This window comes from Solenopsis invicta, chromosome 11 (genome assembly GCF_016802725.1).
Source record: "Solenopsis invicta isolate M01_SB chromosome 11, UNIL_Sinv_3.0, whole genome shotgun sequence".
Classification (NCBI taxonomy): Eukaryota; Metazoa; Arthropoda; class Insecta; order Hymenoptera; family Formicidae; genus Solenopsis; species Solenopsis invicta.
Genome location: NC_052674.1, coordinates 3,749,200 through 3,774,460, shown reverse-complemented (window position 1 = coordinate 3,774,460; position 25,261 = coordinate 3,749,200). Strand labels below are relative to the sequence as shown.

Genomic DNA, 25,261 nt, shown 5'->3' with positions numbered 1-25,261 from the left:
TATTTGTGATTTTTAATTAATTTAATATTTACAGTTTGTTTCTGAGAATTTAATTTCAAAGAGTCGGCCTCTTACTAATTTGATATGTAATATCATTTAAACCATCAAATCTGGAGACTTTGACAAGTTGATTGATGCAGATCGTGTTCTCGCTTGCAAACAAATATTTCCAGACGTTCTATGTGTTCACGTTTACTATGTTTTATATGTTTTTGACTTTTATAATGTTTAAGCTCTTATTTTTATATTTAATTATTTATTATTGTATTTATATTTAATTATTTATTATTGTATTTTGTTTTGAGCGCTCTTATTTAAATTTTGGGTGTGACTTTTGGTCGCCACAGTTAATTTTAAATTATTATATCAGTCTCGTAGGAAAAAGGAGTAATTTATATATATCAATTTTGAATTTCACTAAAAATAGGCTTTGTGTAGCACGAAGCTAAATTTAATTTTGAGGGATTTATAAGCTTCACTGCTAGTTATTAAATATTGTCGGATTTTTACACATGTGTTTTTTTATTTTTTTTTATTTTGTAATCCCACGATTTTTTTTATACTCGTTTTATGGCTGTTTTTTTAGACTTTAACTTATTGTTAGTTCTACAGAATGTATTAAAAAAATATTTTCTATTACGAGTATATTGAAAGCAAACATTATGAAAAGATGTCATTGCAAAGGTTAGTAAATTTTGTCTCTCTCTCGTTCTCGCTTTCTCGTCATTTCAGGTAGGAACTTGTCATATAGAGACAGTTGCAGATGTTTTGTGCAATTTCTCGCATACTTGGAACTGTTGAAAAAATACTTCAAATATCTATTCGACAAAGTTTCAAGTCTTACCGATGTTATGGCTGTGGGATAGAAATGAATGCCAGTCAACCACAGATATCGCATGATTGCGCTGTGATGCGTCTATCATACCCGTCTGGACGTTCGTCAATCCTATCAGAACAAAGGTTCAGCCATCCACATAATTTCGCTTTTATCTTACTGATAGTCTACATTCAATTTCATGTTTTACGAAATGCCTATTATTGTGCACAAATACCTTTCTCGTGTTTAATTACGGAAATGCTTTGAAAAATTTTTCTTTTCTATTTAATTATTGTACTATTACGTTTAACTATATTACGTTTTATAATTAAATTTATTAATTTAATATAATATATTATTAAAAATTACATAAAGTAAATAGATCAAATAAAGACCAAAGCAAGATTTCTTTTCTAAAAGCTTGGTTCTCTATCCGGTCCTCCGCACATTAAATATTCCATTAACTTTTATCAGGCTCCGCGCTACAGTAACATTACAGATGCTTCTAACATGTCTCATTTTGGAGACAAATGTCACTAAAACTCTTCTCGATTATACAAACTTTTAATTTCAACTCACCGTGATACTTTTACAAATGGAGTCGCGTCTTTTCGACAATGGACAAATAGAGGAACGGTCGAGATTTCCGTGTGCCGAGAGCCTTAATTGCACTCACGGCAAATATTTGCATTTGCAAGGGGCTTTTGCGTGTCTGCATAATGTTTGACACAGGTGCGCGCGCGAGTTGGCCCTGGCTGGGGTGGAAATCGCTATAAGTACCACGAGAGAATGCTCGTACGCTCGTGTACACCCACACCACACACGTACTGTGTAGTGATGAGCTACTCGAGACTCAAACAGGTGCATGCTCGCTTAACAACGCGCGAGCCAACTGCGAAACTTCGAACGCGATGCATTATTGCACTCCTTGTACGCTCTCGGTAAAATGGATTTGTCTCAATTCTTGTATACAGAGCTCTTCGAATTGCTGGATAAACGAATGAACCTATAATGGCTGTTAAACGAAATCCACATTCGAACAATGGATTATTTTGTCATTAGTAAAAGCGATTTCTATTTTGTTCGTGATTGGTTTATTATACGAAAATTATTGTTATTCAGCAAATGTTACATTAATTTATAATGATAAATGCGTTATAATTTACGATTAATGAATCAATCAACCTGCAATTACAAACAAATCTATAATCGATCAGCTATGGTAAACTGCTTATTGGTATATACCTAGTTTTATGCAAAACTAATAATTTGTCATGTAATATAATTTAACATTTATATTTCGTCATTTAACTGCTTGGATTGCGAATGATGAAGCTCGCCATATAAATAAAGGTGATCGGTAAAAAGTAAACACCAGTTAAACCGTTCGTGCTAGGCAGGCTGTTTTTCGCGGAAACAGATTCTTTCCGCGAGGACGTCCCACGCGATGAAGTTGCAATTTTGCGCATTACACGAAACCAAGTGAAACTAGAGCACAAGCGAGTCGGCTGTAAACTACGATTAAAGTTCGAAATGCGCCGTGCCGTACGGGCGTTATCAGTAACACCATTCGTAACAACCGTACCCTCCTTTCGTCCTACATTCCCCCAAAGATAAAACCTACCCATATTATTTCCTATATCGTCACTATCTCGTGAAGACAACCTATTACGTTTCCCAAGAAGTATAACTTCTTCGCAAGCTTTTAGAAGCAGTCCTCTAACTTTTTCAATCTCAACTAAAATGATATAATAAAAGATTGGCACCATGCAAGTGTCATGCATAATAAAATAAAATTTTTTCTGTTTTTTAACCCTTAACTACATCTATGGATCTTTACAACTTGAAAAGTTTAAATTGGTTGGCGCTATGGGATTTTTAATTTTAGATAAATTTACTTTAAATCTTATTTTATTAATGTACAGCGGAAATTCAAGTGCATTGTATGTTTAAACAAGTCGCTTTAAAATTTTGGTTTAGATTATTTAATCAGATGATGTAAATTTGGAAATTTTTTAATATATTTGAAATTGAATGTCTTAATCACAAAAATAGTTTCATTTATAGAAAACGCATTTTTGTTTTAAAAGTAAAGTGACTGTTGGCTGCACTTACTTCGAATAAAAAAAAATGATAAGTAAAAACAACAAAAGAATTTTTTTGTGAAATATTTTTAATCAATACGTTTAACAGGTACTTTGTAAACCAATATAAAGTAAAATATTTTAACCAATATTTCGTAAATTAATATTTTATTACTTTGAAGTGTCGAGATATTTTCATTTAATTTTTTAGCAAAAAACAGAAGTAAAAGCATCCATTTTATATTTATTTTAGTATTGAACATAGTAAATATAATAAATTATAATTCATATTTTTTGGAATAATATTTATGTCGATAAACGTTATTTGTGTCATGATATTATGTTTATTGTGATTATTTTCTTCATATTTTGCAGATATACCTTTGATTTTATTTTTCAAACTTGTTTCAAAATATCCCAACGTCAAAATAATTACACTTTTTTGAACCAAACATTATTACGTATTTTTTTTAAAGTTTATGATTTTCTTTTTTTTAAATGGTACTTTATTTTATATTTTATTTTTTGATATATAAAAATTTGATTTTTTGAAAAAAACACTTTTTTATATTTTTCTGCGAAATTTATGTTTTTGGACATAATTTTTAACTTTATATGATTATTAAAATTTTTTTGTTTACAGATTTAGACTTTATATAGTATTTTGTTCAAAAAATTAATTAAATTTATTAAAATTTGTGGATACAAAATTTTTGAAAAAAAACAATTTTAAATGCCGATGTGAGTTTTTTAGATGTAAGTTAGGGTAACCTTTCACAGATGTAGTTAAAGGTTAAGAATAATAAAAAAAAATTCAAATATGTTCTACATTTCTACTAATATCATATGTAAATTTTGTTTAATAGTAGTATTTATCAATGTTATTTCTGTCAACGCAATAACTCTACGCCATTTTATAAAGAAAAAGCAATTATTTCTAACTACAAGAAAATATCAAGTGACTAAAAATGCATTAAAGCTCTACAGATTCTCCTCTGATAAGCAAAGGCGTTTGTCGTGCAGGAAATCATGTGGGAAATGGTTAGCTTGCGCTAACCCGCAATTCCTAACCAACGAGCTTCAAATTTCGCTGGCTCTTTCGCGTGAACGATTTACACGGCGCAACGAAGCGTACACACATCCGTTCATCACGATTCCCCTCGTCGGTCTCTCGAGCATTGATTTTGTTGCGGCAATCAAGAGAGCCGGCTAGCATACCACTGAAAAGGAGACAGAACGAGATAGAGGCCGGCTCGTCGGATCGGAATCCAGCGGCTCGTGTAACTTCGATGGAATCGAAAGGTAGTCGTTCGGAAGGAAATCGCAGGCCCTCCTCCGCATCCGCAACCCATCCCTCCGCGTCCGCCCTCTTTCCAGCTTAAACTTTTTCTTTTTGCTTTGTCCGTTCTCCTTGGCTTCCCATTCAGACGACTATCCGGCCTTCGAGCGATCTTCGCACTACGCCTGACACTGACCGGCATTTTCTACTTCGCGACGGCAATTATATCGTTCAGCCTTTCCCCTTGTTATCTCGGATTACGCTTCGCCGCTACACACACCGTATTAGCAGCAATGATATCCAATTAACGATATGTTGAGTCGCTACAGATTATTGATGCGTTAACGACAGATAATAGCTGTACGGATATTTACTTGTTGGCAGCCAATCTGGTTTGGCAGCTATACAGATTGGCAGCTATACAGATTTAGAACGTGTGAAAGATAAATTATCGTACATATAATACATACAAAACTTTTATCCAATTACTTTTTTTTTAACTTTATTCTTGGAAAACTATTTTGACATATTTATTTACAATATAATTATAAATAAATATGTCAAAATAGATTATGATCTGTTTTATGAAATGCTTCATTGATCTGTTTTATCAAATGATTCATTAAAAAAAAAAGTATCTATTTGCCTCTTGCACTGTCTTTTCAATGTGCATCCGTTATTTCTGACTTCACTCGCTTTCAAGATATCGTACGGCAATCAAACGTTTTGTCTCTCGTAAATTCGCGTGCTTGTCGCCGAGTAGTCGTCGCGTGAGTGGACGGAATATCGCGGGAGCGATTTAATCTTTGCACGCGCTCGCGAGTCGCTTCTGTCGTAATTCTAAGCGGAGCGCCGGTGCTATTATGCGCAACGATGCCTCAACTGTTGCACGCGAAGGATTAATTTCACGTGCCGGCGCGGGAGATCTTGTTTGCAATTTCTTGCCCCGCGGGCATTAATACAGGGCGAAATCTCCGGGCCTGAAATTTCTCCCTCGACCCAATTCGCCTTGTGTACATACCAGCCGCGTGATCCCGTGGGAGATCTAAAGTTCCAGTCATTTCTTGCCCAGCAGGGCAAGTCGCTGAGATGATCAATGCGGCATCGTTCCTCGCAAAAGTCCCTTCCGCGATCGATATCAATCGAATCGGCTAATTCACCATGTGCTGAAAGGCTAAAGCCGAAAGTTGTAGGAACCTATCAAGACGTTACAAATGACCGTCCTTAATTAATGTTTTAGTTAACCTACGTGAGAATTGTACAAAAGTACCTTTTTCTTTTACGAGAAGCTAACTGTACCTCGTAAACTTAATCGGATAGTATAAATTATCAAAATTATTATATGTGTGTATAATATTGCCAATTAATTTTCCAATACTCTTCCTTCCTTCCCTCCGGCTCCACTCATGATATCAATTATCGTTAATTTTATGGTAGAAGTATATAGTTAAATTAATTTTGCGAACGTATTAATAATACCGAAATCTGTTTTATAACAACTAAATTAGTAGATATTTTATTAACAAGACAATAAATGAAAAATATTATTAATTTATTCGGACAAGAAACTTGGACGGATTTGAACGAAATAGAAAGAGTAAAAAGGAACCTAATCTCTCATATTGCGCATGGGGAAAACGTCGTGAAATAAAATTTTACCGTAGGAATCGACAAGGTTTCTCCTATACATTACACATGTTAATTCAAGCGAATCTACGAATAGCCGCATTTCTGGTTAGATGGATTTGAAATACCGGCGCTGCTCTGGTATTTGACCCTACGGCTCTTCACGAGCCCTATTGCCATCGCTATACACTCCCTTTACACCGCTGTTCGCATCAGTGCGAGCTCCATCAAATAAGCGCAAGGTCATACCCTGAGAGAAGTTACGGCATAATACTCCGAGCCACTTTCCAGTCCATGCGAAACTTTCGGTGAATTTAGCAGACCGAAATTAATTAACGGAAGACAATGTTCACCTGCGACCACCAAATTGGCTCGCTTCGTTTACTGTTACGAAAATTCAACGACAAATTCAACATTGTTGCGCGATAATCATCGGACCCTAAAACATCCATCAGTGAGCATAAATTTATAATCCCTATAATGATCCTAGTTAACTGGTATGTCGTTATGAACTGTTCATTCACATTTGTTTATTTTTCAATTATATATTTTTATCTTTTAATTTTTAATCATATTGTAATTTAAAAAAAACAAGTATTATCATCAAATCAGTACTTTATTAATTATTTTATTGCATTGTTTAATAAATGTATTAGTAGTAATTAATTCTTATATTGTGTACTTTGATGTAACAAAGTTTACGATAGTAGTTCATAAATTGTAGTAACATAGGTAACAGCCTGTTTAAATGGACTTTAATGACGAAGTACAATTTTCTGCGTCAACATCGACGTGAAACTTAGTTTGTCATATGATCGACATAAAATAATTTATTCTATCGATTATCCGCCTGAGTGGCATGGTCGGCGCGTGAACGACACGCTGGAACTCAGTTAAAATCGCCGACGACGCGGCAAAAATTTTTAATGCACAAACTGTCAAACAACGAAAACGGCGGCGCGAAAATCCATTAAAATTTCCAAGCGCCATTAAAAATGACGACGTAACTGTGTTTCTAGGCAAGATGTCGAAAGTCCTTCCGCTTTTAATATTTCTGTGACGCTACAACTTTTTATTTACAAAAAAAATCATTAATTTTGAAGTCACTTTGCATTTTTATAAGATTGCACAAGAGGTAAATTGTTTTGGTAAAAATGGGAAACGTGCACACACAGTTTCTCTCAAGCCCTTTGTGTCCTACGCGGAAAGGATAATTTTATTATAGTATCTAAAAGTCCAGCTAGATACAGATCAGAAAGTAATTTTATAATGTACCATCAAAATAATTATGTCGGAAGATGATATTGCAAAAAGTTTTTATTATAATAAACAGCTTAAACGTACAATCTAATTATTTTTAAATCTGTCTTAGCAAAATTATTTCTTCCGTGTAATTATCAGGATTATATGATACATTAGGACAAAATATATATTGTATAAAAAAATTATAATATATTTATACGTCCAAAAAAATAATAGATTTATTGTTCGTAATTGTTTTCGCATTAGATTGAACTTTTTAACGTAAAACAGATTTAATTTATATTCTAGCAAGACGGATAATTTTAAAACAAATATTTAACTTACTAATTACGTAAAATTAATATGTTTTACATGACGTACACGAGAAGAACGATACAGCTAAAATACATAGAAAGTTGAGTCAGATACGCGAATCTGAAAATAATTTTGCTAGACCATCAAAATAATTACGTTGAAACGCTCAAACTGGTTGCTAGAATATTTCAACTTCTCGCAGAATTGCTCATCATAGTTGAACGTCTTTCATAAGATTTGAAGAGTTTTGATACTTCAGCAAAACTGTCCTTTTCACGTATTCATTAAAAGTAGCTTACATTATGACTGCTAATGACGTAACGATGGACTTACCTTGACCCAGGTTTCGTGTTTGAGTCCCACGGGTTCCCGAAACGGACTCCTCTTCCTCGTTGGCGCCCGTTTTACAGACTTTGTTGAGCACTCGTAGTTCCGTACTGAATCGCCGTGTCGCCGCGTTTTCCTGTAAAGGAGAGGAACAACCGCCATCAATCTCGGTCGCGCAAACGACAGTTTGCGAACTAGTCGATCACGCCTGATTTGAAAGCTACGGAAATCGAACATTTACATTGTCGATCGCTCGGAGAATAAAGACGTCAGCGGCAAGAGACTTTGAATGGTGGTCTTGAAGTGGAAACCGACGCGCGCAGATGATGCTATGATGTTGGCTCTGTTAATGCATGTCATACACGATAAACTTACGACGGGTTCCGGCAAGTTTAAACAAATTGCCTCGAGATAAAGTTATTACATGTTGTTCGTGAAACAAAGTTACGAATAATTCGGGGAACGCGTGTTGAGAATTTCATGCTTTAGCAGAGGGCGATGTTTGCATAATTATTATGATTGTTATGACATACGGAATAAAATGTTGGAATTTCTAAACTAACTGCACATTAATGTGCAAATACAATTGTCATTTTATTAGTGACGTACATGGTATTTAGCATTAATTGATTATTACGTATCGATTAACCTATTAAGCACTTCAGCAATTGTGCATAATGAATTGCGAATGCTTTTGATCGTAACGCTTGCGACACGCGATGCGCACATGCTCGATTTATGTCATATCATATTACAAGGCACGTCTGAATTGGACTCGATGATTCTACTAGAAATTCGTGGTTTTACGAATTTGAATATAGCAGTCGTCGAGTAGTTTTGATGGTAGTAACATGTATTTGATATAGCGAATTAATTAATGAAACAATACGTTATATAATACAAAAGAGCTAAAAATTAAAATTTAAAAGTATTAATCCAAAGAAAAAAAGAAATTGGAAACCTCTCTCGCGCATTTTAATAAGCAAATGCAATTGCGTTTCCGCATTCTAGTTTGCATGTCGCAAAATTTGAATTTTGCGCGGAAAAAAAAACGCTGTATAACGAAACAGTAACGTCACAGAAAAGTGGATAATTCCATCTTCATCCTCGCTCATCAAACTCACTGATGAGACAAATACGCAGATTGAACCGCTTCCCGTGTATCGAGGAATTTTTTGTTGACAGAGCGACGGAACTCTAAGAGAAAGTAATTCGAATATTTCGCTCGTTCTCTTCATGTGTGCGTATATATCGACATTTCGTGACCCGTTTCGTAATTTCAACCGCAAGCATAGCTCAAGCGATATACCACGATTCATATACCACGAAAACATCGCTCCAGGAAGCTTTATATCAGCGATCTTCAAAGAGCGGAAAATACCGTCGCGCCGCGCCGTGCCGTCGCCTCATCCTCATCCTCTCGACGTACATTGCCGTATTTTCGTCCTGCTTTTCTTGCTTCATTCAGGGATAGTTCGCTCGGTCGTTCTTTTCGGCACACTTTATCGCGCACTACGTCGGAGGCGGTTCATGTATCTGCCATAACGGCGCGTAATTCTTTTCCTTTTTGACAAGGATCTCAGATAGTGGAAATGAGATTTTCAGAAGCAATTTGAAGCGAATTTGCCTGTAAAAGGGTCGAGATGGAGGACAGATTCAAAAACGAAGAGGGAGGTCACGTTAAGGAAACACGGCGTCGGCGTCGGCGATGGCGATGGCGACGACAGCGAGGAAGAAAGACGACACTGCGGAACAGGCGGCTTTATTATAGCTTCTATCCAGCGTCTCGGATTTTTCCGTCGAGTCAGCTTTGCATTGTGCACTCTGTAGCTCTCGAGAACTTTCAGCGTTCGTAACACCGCGGAATCAAATCGTGGAAATCGTTCGTGAACGCATAATGCGCGCTTCACCTACATGCAAAGCAGGGAGAATGGTTTTAACGTCGATTGTAACGGCGTTAAAGTTATTTAAGCCACGTGTAAGACTTAGGGTTGTTCGAAGTAAGGCGAAATTGCAAGGCGAGACTGCAACTACAATATATCCCAAGATAATCCGACATATCTTTCGCCTTAATCCCCAGAATATGTGCGTCGCACAACTTGCTCCCTCTTCCCCCTTCCTTCCCCCCCCCCCATGAGAAAATTCTTGAGAAGATTGCGCTAACCGCAGAGTTCGTCGATGTAGAGGAAAATTCGCGTCGTGTATATACACTCGATAATAATAAACTTCGAAAAGCCATCCAGTAACAAAAGTACAAACTGCGTTATTAAAGCTTGGTAAACTGCATCGCGAATTGCACGCGTAACGGTTTTGCAATCGAATAAGCGAAGTGAACAAAATCGTTTTCAAATTAGCTGGAATAAAACGAAACCGAGGAAGAATTTCTATTTTCTCAGTCTTTTGTCCGGCAAATAGCGCATTAAATTACAACAATGGTGCTCGCGCGGAGCTATGAATTTTACGTTACTCTATTGATAGTCTCTTTCAATGCTTCGAATGAAGATTGATCGACGAAGAATGACGTAGTGCAACGTAACATTTCACGAATACAAAAATGGTGTCAATTGTCGCTATCGTATTTGTATTGCCATTTATCGTTAGTTTTTAGTAACATACGTTATTTTCTTTTTGTTAGTTGGAATTTTTTCAGTGTCTATTTAAATCAGAAACATTTCAACAATTCCATTCCAATTTACATTTAAAAAAAAATCTAGCTATCGTACGATACAACTCCAATGTACATTTAAAGAAAAGATCTTGCTATCGTACGTTTACCGCTAAGAAGTAACAGTCAGGTTTATACCGCAGACTTGCTAAATCTTCCATCCCTGTTTCCGCCAATATAGGAGCTGCACGAATTTCCATAAAATTGGGAAACTGCGGCTGAAACGAGCGTAAAGTCTAGAACGTCGTATAAATTCAAACTTTCGCATCCCAAATTTCTTTCCGCTGATATGAACCACATTCTGGCATATGTAAAGAGAAATTAAATTCTCGTGAACACGAAAAATTTTACGAGCTAATATAATACAATTTCTGTTAAATTATTTTGCTTCTTTAAATATTATAAATAAATGTAATCCCAATAAGCTGATCCCAAACATTAATTTGTGAAAACTCGAAATATGAATGCAATATGTAGTTCCCAATAAAAAATATAAATAAAATAATGAGTATGTTAAATAAAGGGTTAAAACATTTAAAACTTTAAATATTTTTATTATTATTAAATTATAATTTATTAATTTTTAACGCACATAACATGTACAATGCAAATGCATTTTCATTTATTTAAAAAATTTCATTGCCACACATTTGAACTGAAAAACAAAAGTTACGTGATGTTCGCATAAGAACATGTCGATTTTTTGTGTAAGCGAATCAACTCCGCGGAAATAAAAATAGAAAAGTTCCCGAAAGAATCGGTGCCATGAAAAGCCACGACAAGCCACCCTGGTTTAAGCAAGAAAGAGCACTTTGAAGCTAGCCTAGTACCATCACATTCGAGTGGGTGATTTCTCCCGGTTTTTCGTGACGATGGCAATCGTTGGTAGTTCTACCTTTGAATTCTTTTATTCGTTGACGTTGTTCTTATTTGTGAAGATCCAATTATCTTAAGTGCCAGTTAATCGCACACAATTGTGACACTACTTAATTTCTGAATTAAATTTAAATAGATTTATAAGTAATACGTTTGTTAACTCATTTAATTTAAATTGTTTACTTTTATCAATTGTTTGTTTTAGATTTAATTTAAAAATTAAATTTTGCTTGTATTTATATACGACAATCTATAAATAATAAATTAATTTTTGAAATATTGATTATTTTGAGCGCAGTTTTAATTTTTAAATCTTATGTTTATGTGTTACAGTATCACCGCACCTTTGTGGCTGAGCATCCCTCCGTTCGTTGCGCATCGGATCGGTGAGTCCAAAATAAATTTTTTTATTATATTTTGATTTTGTAGATGTCCTGCGCAGGATCAAAACATGATATTATTGCGTGTTATTGTAATCGTATTTTTGCGAGTGAGTGAATTAGTGTAACAAAACCTGATAATCTGAAGAAGAGAAAGAAGAGGAAGTCTGGAAGGCAACATTGAGGTGAGTAATATTTGCAACGTATACAGGATGTATAACGTATCTAGACTAATCAATGGATATCGTATGTTACAAGTGTTCCTTGAGGTAGAAGCGACGAGAAAAGGACAACATTTATCATCGCCGACTTATAATAATATAAACGAACCACAGCCGGTTCGTCACGTCGCGCGTCCGGGAGTGCCGTGTAAAGTAACTGGACTAATGGACTAGAAAAACTCTTAGAGACTTAATTAGTCCACGGGCGCAATTTTAGTGTAATTAACGCGAGTGTTTCGCGAGTGCAACAAGAGGAGAAGACTTGACCTGAAGCTGAGAGGAGGAGGAGGCCTGGGAGAGGCATCGGGCCCCAGCGGAGCAACCTTGGGGTAAATATCATTTTTTACTTATACACATTTAATAATCTTTTTTTGTTTTATTCTATTTTATCACAATAAATAAAAAAAAGATATTTAAAGAAAATTTTATAAAATTTTATACACACTCAGAGAAAAATTATGTTTAAATTGATAAAATAGTTTCTTTAACTTGATTTTTTTAAATACTTTTGCAGAAAATACAAATTTATTTGATTTTGAAAAACGACGTTATTAGCCTTTTTAAAAGTAAATAAATTATTTGTTTAATTTAAACAGATAATTATTTAATTCAAAGAAAGTATTGATAGAAATATAAGAAATAATTTAGTTGTTCTGATTTTAAAAATATATTCTTTATATTACGAAAAATTTGCGTTGCACAACTAAATTGTTTTTTTTAATTTTACTAAAAGGAACAATCAAAAAATTTCTTTAAGTCAAAAAAACTTTTTTTTAACCATTATTATAGCAGAGTGCACGAATTTTTTTGAGTTACACAAATATTTTTTGACTCAAAGAAACCTTTCTCTGGGTATGTAAGAATTAACTTTTGAAATATTGCTTATTTTAAGCACAGTTTTAATTTTTAAATCTTATGTTTGTGTGTTATAGTAATCACCGTAGCTTCGTGGCTGAGTAACTCCGCTCGTTGCGCATCGGGTCGGTGAGTCCAAAATAAATTTTTTTATTAATTTTTTTATTTTTCAATATTTTGCAAATATCCTGCGCAGGATTAAAGGGAAAGAAAACTGAAAGAAGGAGTTTGGAAATAGCTGCCAAATGTTGAGTGAAATAAATTTAATAATTATATATTTGATTAATATAATACAAAAATAATTTTACTTTTCTAAATATTTTGTAAACATTATTAAATTGGGGATAATACTTGCCAAATGTTTAGAAAAGTAAAATTATTTTTTGTAATATTAATCAAATGTTTTATTGGCTTTATTTCACTCAACTTTTGATAGCTATTACTAAACTCTTTTCTTCGGTGAACTCAATTTTTACAAGGAGAAACCAAATACCCAATTGCGCGCGATCTATATATCTATACATAGATCTAACATTTTATAATAGGATTTTTACGCTTCTCTTCAAATAGTAGAAATTTTTTTTAATGTAAAATTTTTACTATGTGACTTGTGTAACTTTTTGATTTTAAGTTTTTTATAAACGATCTCATTTAGTACGGCAATTTTCTCTCTTCTTTTGTGAAGACTCTAACAATTCTCGAATCTTCGAAACAAGATCGTTATCGGGTTTTCTTCACTTTGAACATCTCCGATACAGTGGTCGGACGCAGCTTCATTTTTCATTATCGTACTTTACACTGACTCACAAAAAAAACGTAACACGCAGCACTTGCAAAAGTTCTACAAGACAGGAGAAGTGATATAAGAAGCAACCATTTCTAATATTCCTTTTTGTAATTCAACCTAGCATCTAATATTCTTTTTGTAATTTAACCTAGTTAAAATAAATTTTAATTAAATTAATTATTAACTTGTAATAATATATAGGCAATTTTTAAATCTACTTATTATTATAACGAAATAATAATAAGCAGATAATTTTTCAGTACTCTTGTTTAATGACTTTATCATTATGACGCTTTATTTTATTATTGCATTATATTATTACAATTGCATAATTTAAAAAATATTATTAAATATTTTTGCGTTGTCCTTAAAATTTATCTAATAATTAAAATAAGGAAGAGAGAAATAATGATTTTTAAAAAGAAATTCTTTCATCAAAAGCACAACAATTTAGCATTTTTAAATCTAAACTAAATGTCGCAGAAGAAATCATTCATCGCACAAAATGAATTGCTTTTTTCACGATTGCCTAAGAGAATTTTCAACAAGAATCTAACGCCAATAAAAGCAATAAAAGCAGTGCCAGTCATTGGTAATTGCCACCGGCGATAAAGACGGAGGGAATAACGATTGTTTCCGAGGATGCTTTCAGAAAAATACGTAGCGTATACTCGCAGCATTGTGCCACTGCAACTTGCATTAGAACCGAGAATTTCTCACTATTTCCCAACTATTCCCGGTACTTTATCGGATTTTGTGTCGGAAATAGAGTCCGGTTTCGAATGTGATAATAGCTTGAAAGCATTTAAAAAAATTACCGATAATTGTTATTACATCTAGATAACAATTTTCTTATTTACTTATTATATTTGTGAAAATATTAATGTTTCTTTTAAAACAAACTTCTGGTTTCTTTTCTCTCAAAAGAAAATATAATATAATATAGTTTACGTGTATATACATAACACTCCATAAAATAAAATAAAAATTTTATATTAACATATTTCATATTCTACAAAATTGATATTTTTTCTTAGACTCTATTATCACTTTACACGCTAAAGTATATTTTGTAATATCTACAAGTTTTACGTACATAAAGTTAGCTCACAGGAAATAGTTTGTAACGTTTTATATAGACCGTACTTTATATTATCCATGCTGCATCACAGCTTCTTTGATAAAAACTAAATCTAGCTATTATTATACAATTACATTTAATCTCATTAGTTTAACTATCGTATCAAGTTAAGACGGAGTATTAAATAATTAACTTGTACTGAATTAAACGAGAACATTGATTCAAAATGAAACAGATATGCAATTATAAATTTTAGCTTCCGTTTTACATTGCACGGTAGAATAAACAAGAATAATCTGTATAGTTTCATACACGTAAGAGATCTTTTTTTTTTCCATAAAACTCGCGGTACATGCTACAGAAAAATGTAATTATACTTTTATCCATTAACAAGTTTACATATATGCAAACTTCAATGTTTTATTTTACTTTTATCTGTTAAAATGTTTTATACGAAAATACATTTCGATAAATTATTTTCGATGTTTGTGAAAACTTTTATAATAAAAACACAGAACTATCATCAGACAGAGATTTAAAAATTACGTTATGCAAAAAAATCTTTGATATATTTCTTGCTATTAACGTTTTTACTATAAATATTAAAAAAGAAAAAATAAACTATGTCAAAACTTTATAATTTCTGTAGGCTAGTAAATCGTTCTTGTCGCGCAAACTGTTCTAACAAATTTATATTACGACGAAGCCACAAAACAGCCAGCGCGTCATTAAATATTCAGTTAAATCTTTAATTTACCGTTATACCATTATTTAAACAGGGAAGTACAACGAACAAACATTGAAGTAGTGATCAATACGCTGGAAATTATGCCTTTTCGTTCCGACCGATATAGCGGCGAATGATCATTCCATGATCGACGAAAGAGGTTCGTACAATAAAAGGGTGCAATAAAAGTAGAGCTTGTTCATCGAGCAGTGAACCTTTGGTGATATTGAATAGCATGATCGTAGCGCAAGGGAGCCATAAAACCATCGATACGCTTGTCGAGCACTACCAGACCGGTGAACGGTCGAGCGCGGACAACGAATGCACGTCTGACCAATGCTCAACTGCACTATCGAAAATTAGAAACAAAGTTCTCAAATGACATGGAATATTCACGAGTTAATACAAATAACGAGATAATACTATTAGACAATGGAAGTTCTACACAATGGATGAATGTAAAGCTCACTCATAATAGTATTTTATTTCATTCTTCTTTTAGAACGAACTTTTATTTAAAAAAATTGAAATAAAACTGATGGAGAAACATATATAGAGATATTTTATCGGCATCTATAGACGAAATTTCAATCTTCTTGTAAAATAAATTACCAAGAACAAATTTTAATAATAAAGTTTGCAAAAAATTGAACTTTTAACTTTGTGGAATGTAAAATGTTGGTTTTTTTTATAAACTTGCACAAAAATTTCTGAGGGTATTAATACGATCGTGAAAATTCGAGTCTTTCTACGTCGAGCCCGTAAAAAAAAAGAATTTGCCGGCGCGCAAAATATTTCATAAGGACGAAAATTATTCACTGGCCGATGAATGATTGGTCACGTTACCAAAAAATGGAGCCGATAATCGAATTTTCCAGCGAGATCCATCATGCGCGCAAGCGGAGTGGTGCGATTATCGATTATCACCGAACGGTGTAGCATTCCGCTCGGCGCCGCTGCCGCGATTAATGCTTAACAATATACACCGTGGATTAAGTGCACTCGGCAAGAGTAATCGATGTTGGTACCTGACGGTCTGTGAATGACTGATCGACGCGGTTTCCGCGTACTTGCGTTTCTGTCTCACGTCACAGTGCCATTGTTCGCCAACTAATTAGATTCTCCTCGAGATTAATTCGAAGATCTGTACGAAGCGAGAACAGAAGTCGTCGATTATTATTGTCAGAATAATCGACGACTGGGTATGGAATGGAATATGATCAACTGGCGGCAACTGTGAGTGCAGTTGATGGAACAAAGCTTCTTTTCAAATATTGCTTGTTAGAAAAAATAAAGGATACTGTGCTAATAGCCCACTATACCTACCTTTGTATGACGAGCCCTCAGATACTAATAGTGCAGTTCTGAATGAAACGTATTTTGTGTCAAACACAAATTAAGAGAAAAGTTTTTTAAATCTTTAATATTTTCAATATTTATAATTTCAAAACATTTACAGAAATTATAAATCCTTTAAATTTGTTATAAAATATAATATTTTCGGTTTTAGAAAACAAAAGAAAAAATATTTTGTATTTATTTTAAAATACTTTAAAAATTCTTCTCTTTCTTCCCAAGTATTTTTATTATTTTCACTGAAAAGTATAACAAAAACAATATCAAATATATGAATGAAATAAGAGCCAAATTTAGCAAACGTACTTTTAGCATTGTATTAAAATATAAATTTACAGATTATATATTACGAAAAAGAGACTCATCATTATCTAAGAATGCTTTCAAATATCTTCCAATATAAATATTAAATTTTATACGCACGAAACGTTTTATTGCCGAACTTTCAAAATCTCTTAAGGGAATGCTGACCTGAGGCAATTATCGACATTTTTTCTCCAGAAACTGTCTTTGGATTGCAAAATTCTTTAATACAGTTGAAGTATATATTTTAATGTATAATGTGAAGATAGAATTTGGATTTGTTTTGTATAATCTAAAACATTTACAATAAGAGTTTCGCGTAAAGGCAACTTTGATACACGAAAAGTGAACTTTGGTTATTTTTAAGCAATATGACTGTTATATATACTTTACGTTAATAAGCATAATGCAATTTTCGATATTATTTGAACTGTGTAGCATGTAGAGTTGTATATAAAATTATGAAAGAAAATCATGAGAAAAACTTATAATAATGCAAAGATATTACAATGTTACGAATTTAATTTAAAAAATTTTATAAATACTTTGTAATTTTGCATAGAGGTAGATATGTTGGTTAGACATGTTATTAACTTTCAGTTGTAGCAAAGTACACACAAGTAATTTAAAAAACTCGCAAGTTATAAAAATATGACCGCCGCAGTTGCAAATTTAATTACAGCCGTTTGGAAGGAAACTACAGTAAACACAGGGTTTCCGGAAAATACATACGCGCATACGCGTTTATCCAGAGAGCGAGATGAAAGGAAAAGAAATTTTTATGACATTTTTGAAGACTAATGTAATTTTTATGTTTCGCATGTACGAGAAGCGGAAGTAGCGCAGCCGACGTAAATCTAAGACTCGTACTCATCCATGGCGTCGTTAATAATCTCTGAGCATGATCCTTTTTTCTTTCCTTCTGTATCTCTCGCGTGATACGCGAAAGCTAGAGGCAGGTCGGTGCCGAATTAATTACAACGATAAATCATCTGATCTCGTGCTGACCTCTCTCGAGTCATTCCCCCCGATCTCGCGGCTTCGTGCCAAAAATAAATTAAATACTAATAGATTTGTAATACATTCCAACACCCATATCACTTTATATACATGAAAATAATAAAATATTATGGCAATGTCTATTTATTGAATAAAAAATATATTACACTTGATATTGTAGTTAATTTGAACTATTATATATTTAACATGAATTTATTTATTCTTTATTTAAATACTATATTACTTTTATTTTTGTCTTTTTTCTTTTACTAAAGGTTTGTTCGCGTCGCATGCTCCAGCATATGCCTACTCATTCCAACGCGCTCAAATACCTTTGTGGCAAACGTATTTGAGCGCGTTGACGCGAGTAGGAGTATGTTGGAGTATATGACACGAACAAACTTTCGGTAAAAAAAAAAAACAAAAATAAAATAGTAATTAAATAAAAAATAAATAAATTTATATTTTGTTATTATAGATGATTTGAAGAAATGACTTTAGCTTTATGTTTCCTTGTAACTATCGTTTGCATGTTAGTGATTTAACGAATGCATTCACAGATTTTTAAATCGCGCACAATTTTCCAGAAGAGAGCTCGGGTAACGCTGAGCAAGACACTACGAAAAAGACAGAAGCGAAAATTTATTCGCGCTAAATGGCGAGGTTTGCTCATGGTAAACGCGGGATCTAGTTCGCGATCAAATTACAAACTGTCTCCGGTAAAGCGCTGGAAATTTTTATCAAATTTACCGCGGGAACGAAACACCCGCTTCGTAATATCGGGTACACTGAATAAAAAATAAGCGCCTTCTATAAAATGTATTGCGTAATTAATACTAGTAGGCCAATGCATAAATGATTTCGTATCATCAAAGCGTACGTTCAACCTTGGCTACCAATTGCCTAAGCTCCGCTTTGTCTGTCAATCAAATAAAATGCCCGAAATATATACGAGTTCCATTTTATTGGAAAATATTCTCTCAAAGAAATAATTGATGACAGTTTTTATAGTTTTCATATTTTGTCAGGAGCATATATACACTCTAAATCTGAATCAGTGGATAATTCTGATTATCAGTCCTAAATGTGTCACTGGTAATCAGTGATCATCTGAACTAAAAAAAGCAATGAATTTATTATGTATTTATTAGTAATTAAGTGTATCAAGAATTTATTAATACACTGATCAACAAGTACTTTTCAATAATTACCAGTAACTTCTCATTAATTTTTAAATATGATAATTACTGATTTATCAATATCAAATACACCACTGGGAATCCAGTAATTGTCCATTTTGATTAGGATTTAAAGAGTAAAAAAATTTCATCAATTTTATCATAATTTAGACTTATTAAATGTCAATATGCTAAAAATATGCCGCACAGCGCGTACTAAATGTAGAAACAGAGAAATTATTGAAACGTGAAAATGGACTTTGGAAGAACGATTCTGGCAAAGAGCAACAAACGTGAAAAAGGAAAACGAAGGCGCAATGACAGACGGGGCGGAAAATCCCGGGCGTTTTCGCGGGTAAAAAGGCCATCACGAGAGACGCAAGGGAGAGGATGGTTCTCCACTTCCGTAGTTTCTTCTTCCTCCACGACTGGCAACAACGATACCCGCGGGAATTCGCGGCGTGAATGCAAAATCATACTTGCCATGACCGCGCCGAGCCCTCCTCGGGGAGCAACAGGCCTGGTAATTACGAAATTATTACTCGCCGTTCCCGCGATAGCTCTTGCGAGAACCGAATAACGAGACTCGCCGTTGACATTTTTGCGTATGCAAGCAGCAGCTGCAACTAATGTCGCGCCAGTAGTAATTGAGTCTTTAATCATACCTACGCCTTCGGATTATTTTGGTTGATAATATAACGAACATCGAGAAATTTTTTACATCTACTTTTATATCTCGGACTTTTATTAAACTTTAATCACGTATGCGTTTATATAATTACATTCTTGACTTGATATTTAATACAATTTGTAACATGAGATCTGCAATACATGACTTCATTTTTGCTTTGGACTTTACAGAACATTACACAGGTCTGTAAAATTTTATTTATTTTTTTTATGCTTTGGAAAAGAATAGTTTTCTATAGTGCCTTTATCCATCGAATCAATATTTTATTAAGGTACGATATTCAAACATTGGTTTTAGCTCTTTTTAAAGTCTATAGAACATCGACTTTATTGGCTAGTTTTAAAGTTTTAAAGATACGTTTTTAGGCATTTTTAATCTTATTTTTTGTAAACTTAGCGTGGTATATCATTACTTGCGGATTCGGATTCAGTACACAAAAAATTACAAGAAACCATTCTTGTTTTTTAAACAACAAAATCATTTAGACCTGTGTTATTAAAGATACATACAGATTAACTGCTTTAAAATTTACAGAAACATCATTAAAAATGTATAATAATGAGTCTATCAATTATGTAATTATAACCGACAGAAAATCAAAGCGATTAAATATTAAATGTTCCCGCTAATATAAAAAAAAAACTGGAATGAACATTAATTTATTCTTTAGTTTTTTTACGACAAAATTATTATTTTAAGCTCGATAAAGATATCACGTTAGAATGCTCTTGTGAAAGTAAGTCTTGTGAAAGTAATCTAATTTTCGTGGTAGATTTGATATTCCACTATTATCGGAAAAAAAACAAACCAAAATTGAACACACTGTTCGACTATTATCGTAGCCGAAAGCGTTAAAATCGTTTACACATATCTAACATTCTTCCGATACACGGGCGCTAGTTAAAATCATCCGTCGTTAAATGAGAATGTATAAAAATATTTTTGACACAGAAAATACATGCCCCCCCCCCTCCCCTCCCGGTACAAGCTTCTCGTTCGCGGAGTTTCCGCTTCTCGACGTATTCCCCTGTTATACCCGCGTTACGCAAGAGCTACAGAATAACAGAGCAGATGTAATATTAACGTACAAATAAAAACGGGGAACGCGGTGGAAGTCGTCGAGCGAGAAACGCGCACACAAAGCGCAACAAACAAGCTAAGCCCGCGAGGCACAGGAATGCAGACAAAGCGAGGAAACACATTGCAGCTCCTGATCATTGGAGGATAGTGAGCTGGATAAACGCAGGATATTTCGCGACTTGCTCTTTATGCTGCTAATGAATAGCAACAACGTAATTCTATCCCAGTAGTTTGTATCATGCAACTTTTAATTCCCTTCCCTTCCTCCTTCTCTGACACGTTAGTACGCTAAAATGTAATGATATTACATTATTTACCACATTGGAGGACTGCTACGCATATTTCATCTCGAAATAACGTTAGAAATAACATTTTATAAATAAAACTTTTTGTTCTCATCACATGTATTTGCACAAGACAAAGTAATTTTTCATCAAACAAAATATTTGCTTCGCTGAACAAGATATTAATTTCAAGAAAAATATTTTGCTGAATTCTGCACACACATAAATGCACATATATACGAAATATTAAAAAATCTGCGTTCACTCTTTTGAATCTCGATGGTTACAGAAAGAAAACAATGTGATGAAATTAACTCATTTACAAAATGTCAGAGCCGCGTGTCTGTATACCGTTCATAAAATACACTTAGCATAAGTGCTCTTGCACCTGCGCCGTACAAATTCGCCATCAAACTGCACGGTGCCATCATATAGACGACTAGTAATATTTATGAGCAAATTATGCGAACGTTTTTCTCGCTCAATACGCAAAATGAACAAGTTTTGTGTACAAAGACAATTTATCCCTGTGGCGCTAGGTATAGTTTTTTTTACTATCCATCGCTATAATCGCCTTTAATTACTTTAAAAAAAAACCGTTCTCGATATAAAATAAATAATTGAAATATATACAATAATAAAAATTTATTTTATCACAGATATAACATTATAATAATTGCATTAATTTAATTAATATTCTATTTTTCTTTTTTTCGAAGAATAAAAATAGAATATTATTTAAATCAACGCGGAATATTAATTCTCTTCAAATATCATAGATTATTTCCAGAAATAATTGCTACAAAGTTCGAAATATCTTTCGAAACGCTTACATAATGGAAAAAGCAAAATGATTTAACGAATGACCACAGAGGCAGCACCATTTATATTACGCTAGACCTGCCAAAGTTATATTGTAAGGTCACGAGAAATGAGATGGTCGAAGGATGGATCATCTATCCGTATTCGCACGCAGGTGCTGTAAGAATTATTGGGTCACTCGCCGACGGAAACATTCGCTAACATTGCGTCGCGGAAGATATATCGCCCGGCGAAAAGAAATTTACAAGCTACACTCTCGGTCATACGGAGTTTCTCGCGCACTCTAACTCGCGCCAGCAATCCATCCTGACAAAGTTCGCGCGACCGACGGCAGAACTTTCGGACAAACTGTAAAACTACGCGGTCGACGGAATGGAGACTCGCCACAGATTGCGAAGGAAAAACTGAAACGACATTTCGGCACGGAATATTTTTTGCATAAGGTCTTTCCACCCGAATTGCGAAACTCCGCACGCGCGATCGCAATATAATGGGCTCATGAATTTCAAATGCGAAACATTCTGAGCATTTTTTATACGAAATCTCCAAATCGGATTTTTTCAAGTTTATAAGCTTACAAGAATAATATATAAATTATAGTCGTAAAATACAAAATTTTTTTTCAAAATTATTGAGTAAGATAAATAAAAAATAAGTTGTGTATATTTGTTACTATGTCATATATGTGAAATATATATGGGGATTCTTAGAAATCTTCCATTTTGATGTAAAATGTTTCTTAACGATTTATACAAATATCTTATGCCATTGCACAAAACGCAACATGTGGCGCAATAGTATATAAAGATTAGATTAAATTACTAACTTAATAGATAGATTTTATAATGCTGCGGCATTTATTTTGTTCTATATTGTTTTTACTATCTTATAGTTTTATCGATAGGTGTACCACTTTACGCTGCTTTTCGATTTTATGTTTGAAACCGCAATATAAAAAAAAATAACAAAAAATATAAATAAAATAGTTTTATGATATTTTGTACTTGCTATTGTTTAAATCAGGGCACGCGTTGCACATTTCGGTCGATTTTAGCTTGGTAATAATCCCCTTACCTCACCAACCCGCGCGCAGTCCGAGTGTCGATTGGCATTTGGACTGTGCAGGGTACAGTGAGATAAGGAGAATAGCGCTAAGCTGAAAATCGACCGAAATGTATGCCAAGCTCTGATTCAAGCTAACTTGTCGCAGAAAATCGTACAAATTTTATTTTTGCTTTTGAAAAATTTACTTTTGATAGATTTTATATAGAAAAAAAGCCATGGCTATACGAATTATGGGTTTTTATTTTTTTAATTACCCAAGCAGAACATATTATCAATATTAATAAAAATCAATTATTTAGTTTTCGAGAAATGAGAATATTACTTTAGGAGACCTAAAGTAAGTCGGGTTTGGATCTTTCTCTATATATTTAATGCAAAATATTATATACAATCATGGCACAACGGAATATTTTGTTTTATTGCAATCGGTGTGTCGCGCTCTATTTCTAAACGCGGTGTTGAATTTTCCGATCGACCAAGGTACCACGATTCCACCCGTGTTGCGGACATTGCTGCATGTCGCGGTACAACGCAACATAATTGATGCGCACTCGGCGCGAAAGGGTGCAAGAGCAGAGGGAGAGGATCGAAAGAGCTATGACGTTCCGCAGATCCGGCCGCCGCCGCAAGCTTCTTCCCGACAAACTTCGCCGAAAGTTTAGTGCACTGTAGAAGTGTATTCCAAGTGAGATTCTCACAAGCTTCCAATCTATACTTTTTTTCTTTTTGTTTCTTCGTCCTTTTTTTGCTTGTTTTTTCATACGTCCATTCGATCTGTATTTCTCGTTTGCCTGATGTCTCTCTTTGTTCGGCGTTTGCAATCGTTGCGAGCTCGCGAGTAATACATATTGCTGCTTTTAGCAAAATCGAACTTTCTCTCCACGGTTGACATTTCTAAAATAATTCTCCGTGTGAAAATATTGTATATATTTTTAAAGTCAAGCCTTTCTCTATAACTACTGTTACAAACTCTCGGGATCTAATGGATTAAAATTAAAGAGAATAAACATTTAATTAAACTTTATATTCTTGCTTTTATTCTCTAACAAGGAAACGATCGAAACTATCCCTCGCCGATTTTGATGAGCTTTGGAGTTATGTTGTAGAACATTAAAAAATATTAAACTCACTGTTTTTTATCGATTTATCTCGAGGTTTAGAGATTGAAATACCTCCTTCAAAAGTAATAAATTTTTCAAAAATTTGATTAAAAAAATGAATATACCGATTATATAGAATATAAAACATTATAAAACTTGTATATAAAATATTTTTTTATACACTTTATAGTTTCAAAGATATTCGCTAAAAACGAAAAAAAATCCATTATTTTTGAGGAGGTGTTTCAACCCTTAAACCTCGAGATAAGCAGATAAAAAAAGTATGAATCTAATATTTTTTGATATTCTACAACATATCCAAAGCTCATCAAAACCGCTGAGAGACCATTTCGCCCGTTCGCTTATAAGATTATTTAGTATATCAACTGTATCTTAAATTAAAATTATATTAAAAAACTTCAGTAATATTATACGATTATGTATAATAATATACAACTTTCTATAATATACGGGTTAAGATGCAAGCTTTTGTAATTTTATCAAGCAATTACATACGATAAGCTAAAAAGATTGCGAATGACAGCGGCTTGCATCGTGCAACTTACGGCTAATCTGTTAGCTGCAAACGCTCATCCGTCGAAAGAGACGATAGTGCCAGAAGAGTGCAAGCACCAATTTCTGTGGATTTAGCCAGTAAACTCCGCAATACGGCCTTTATACCCGGAGCTTCCAAGAATCAAGGATAAGCGCCAAATATCCTTCGATTACCGATTGATACAGCACGATGTCAAAGATAAAGGATATCAGAAATAAATCCAAGATTCATCGACGTATCTAAATGGACTAAAAATTAAAAAGAAATATTTGTGCTCTTTATTCATTCCTAAGTGCTGGCATTTGCTGAAAGAATAAAACTGTTGGAAAGGATAGCGCAAGAACATGAGAAATACGTTATTATGCGTAATGAATATTGAACAAATGCGTTACGAACGAATAATTCAGTGTTTGAACTCCAATTTACTTTTCCAACTCTCGTAATCTGAGACATGAATATTCACAATTTGCTCCGTGAATAATTGTTTATGGCTTATATTTTTCTTAGCTGACGGATCACGGGAGGGATAAGGAACGGATCAACGA

General features: G+C 33.7%; 1 protein-coding gene across 1 annotated transcript in view; it reads right to left on the bottom strand.

The window, feature by feature from the left end:
• The window catches only part of LOC105194654, a 132,770-nt gene that overhangs the window by 69,185 nt on the left and 38,324 nt on the right, over window positions 1–25,261 (bottom strand). Inside the window, exon 2 of the mRNA XM_011159683.3 lies at window positions 7,697–7,826. The gene's annotated coding sequence lies outside the window, so the exon portion shown is untranslated. The remainder of the gene's footprint in view (window positions 1–7,696; window positions 7,827–25,261) is intronic.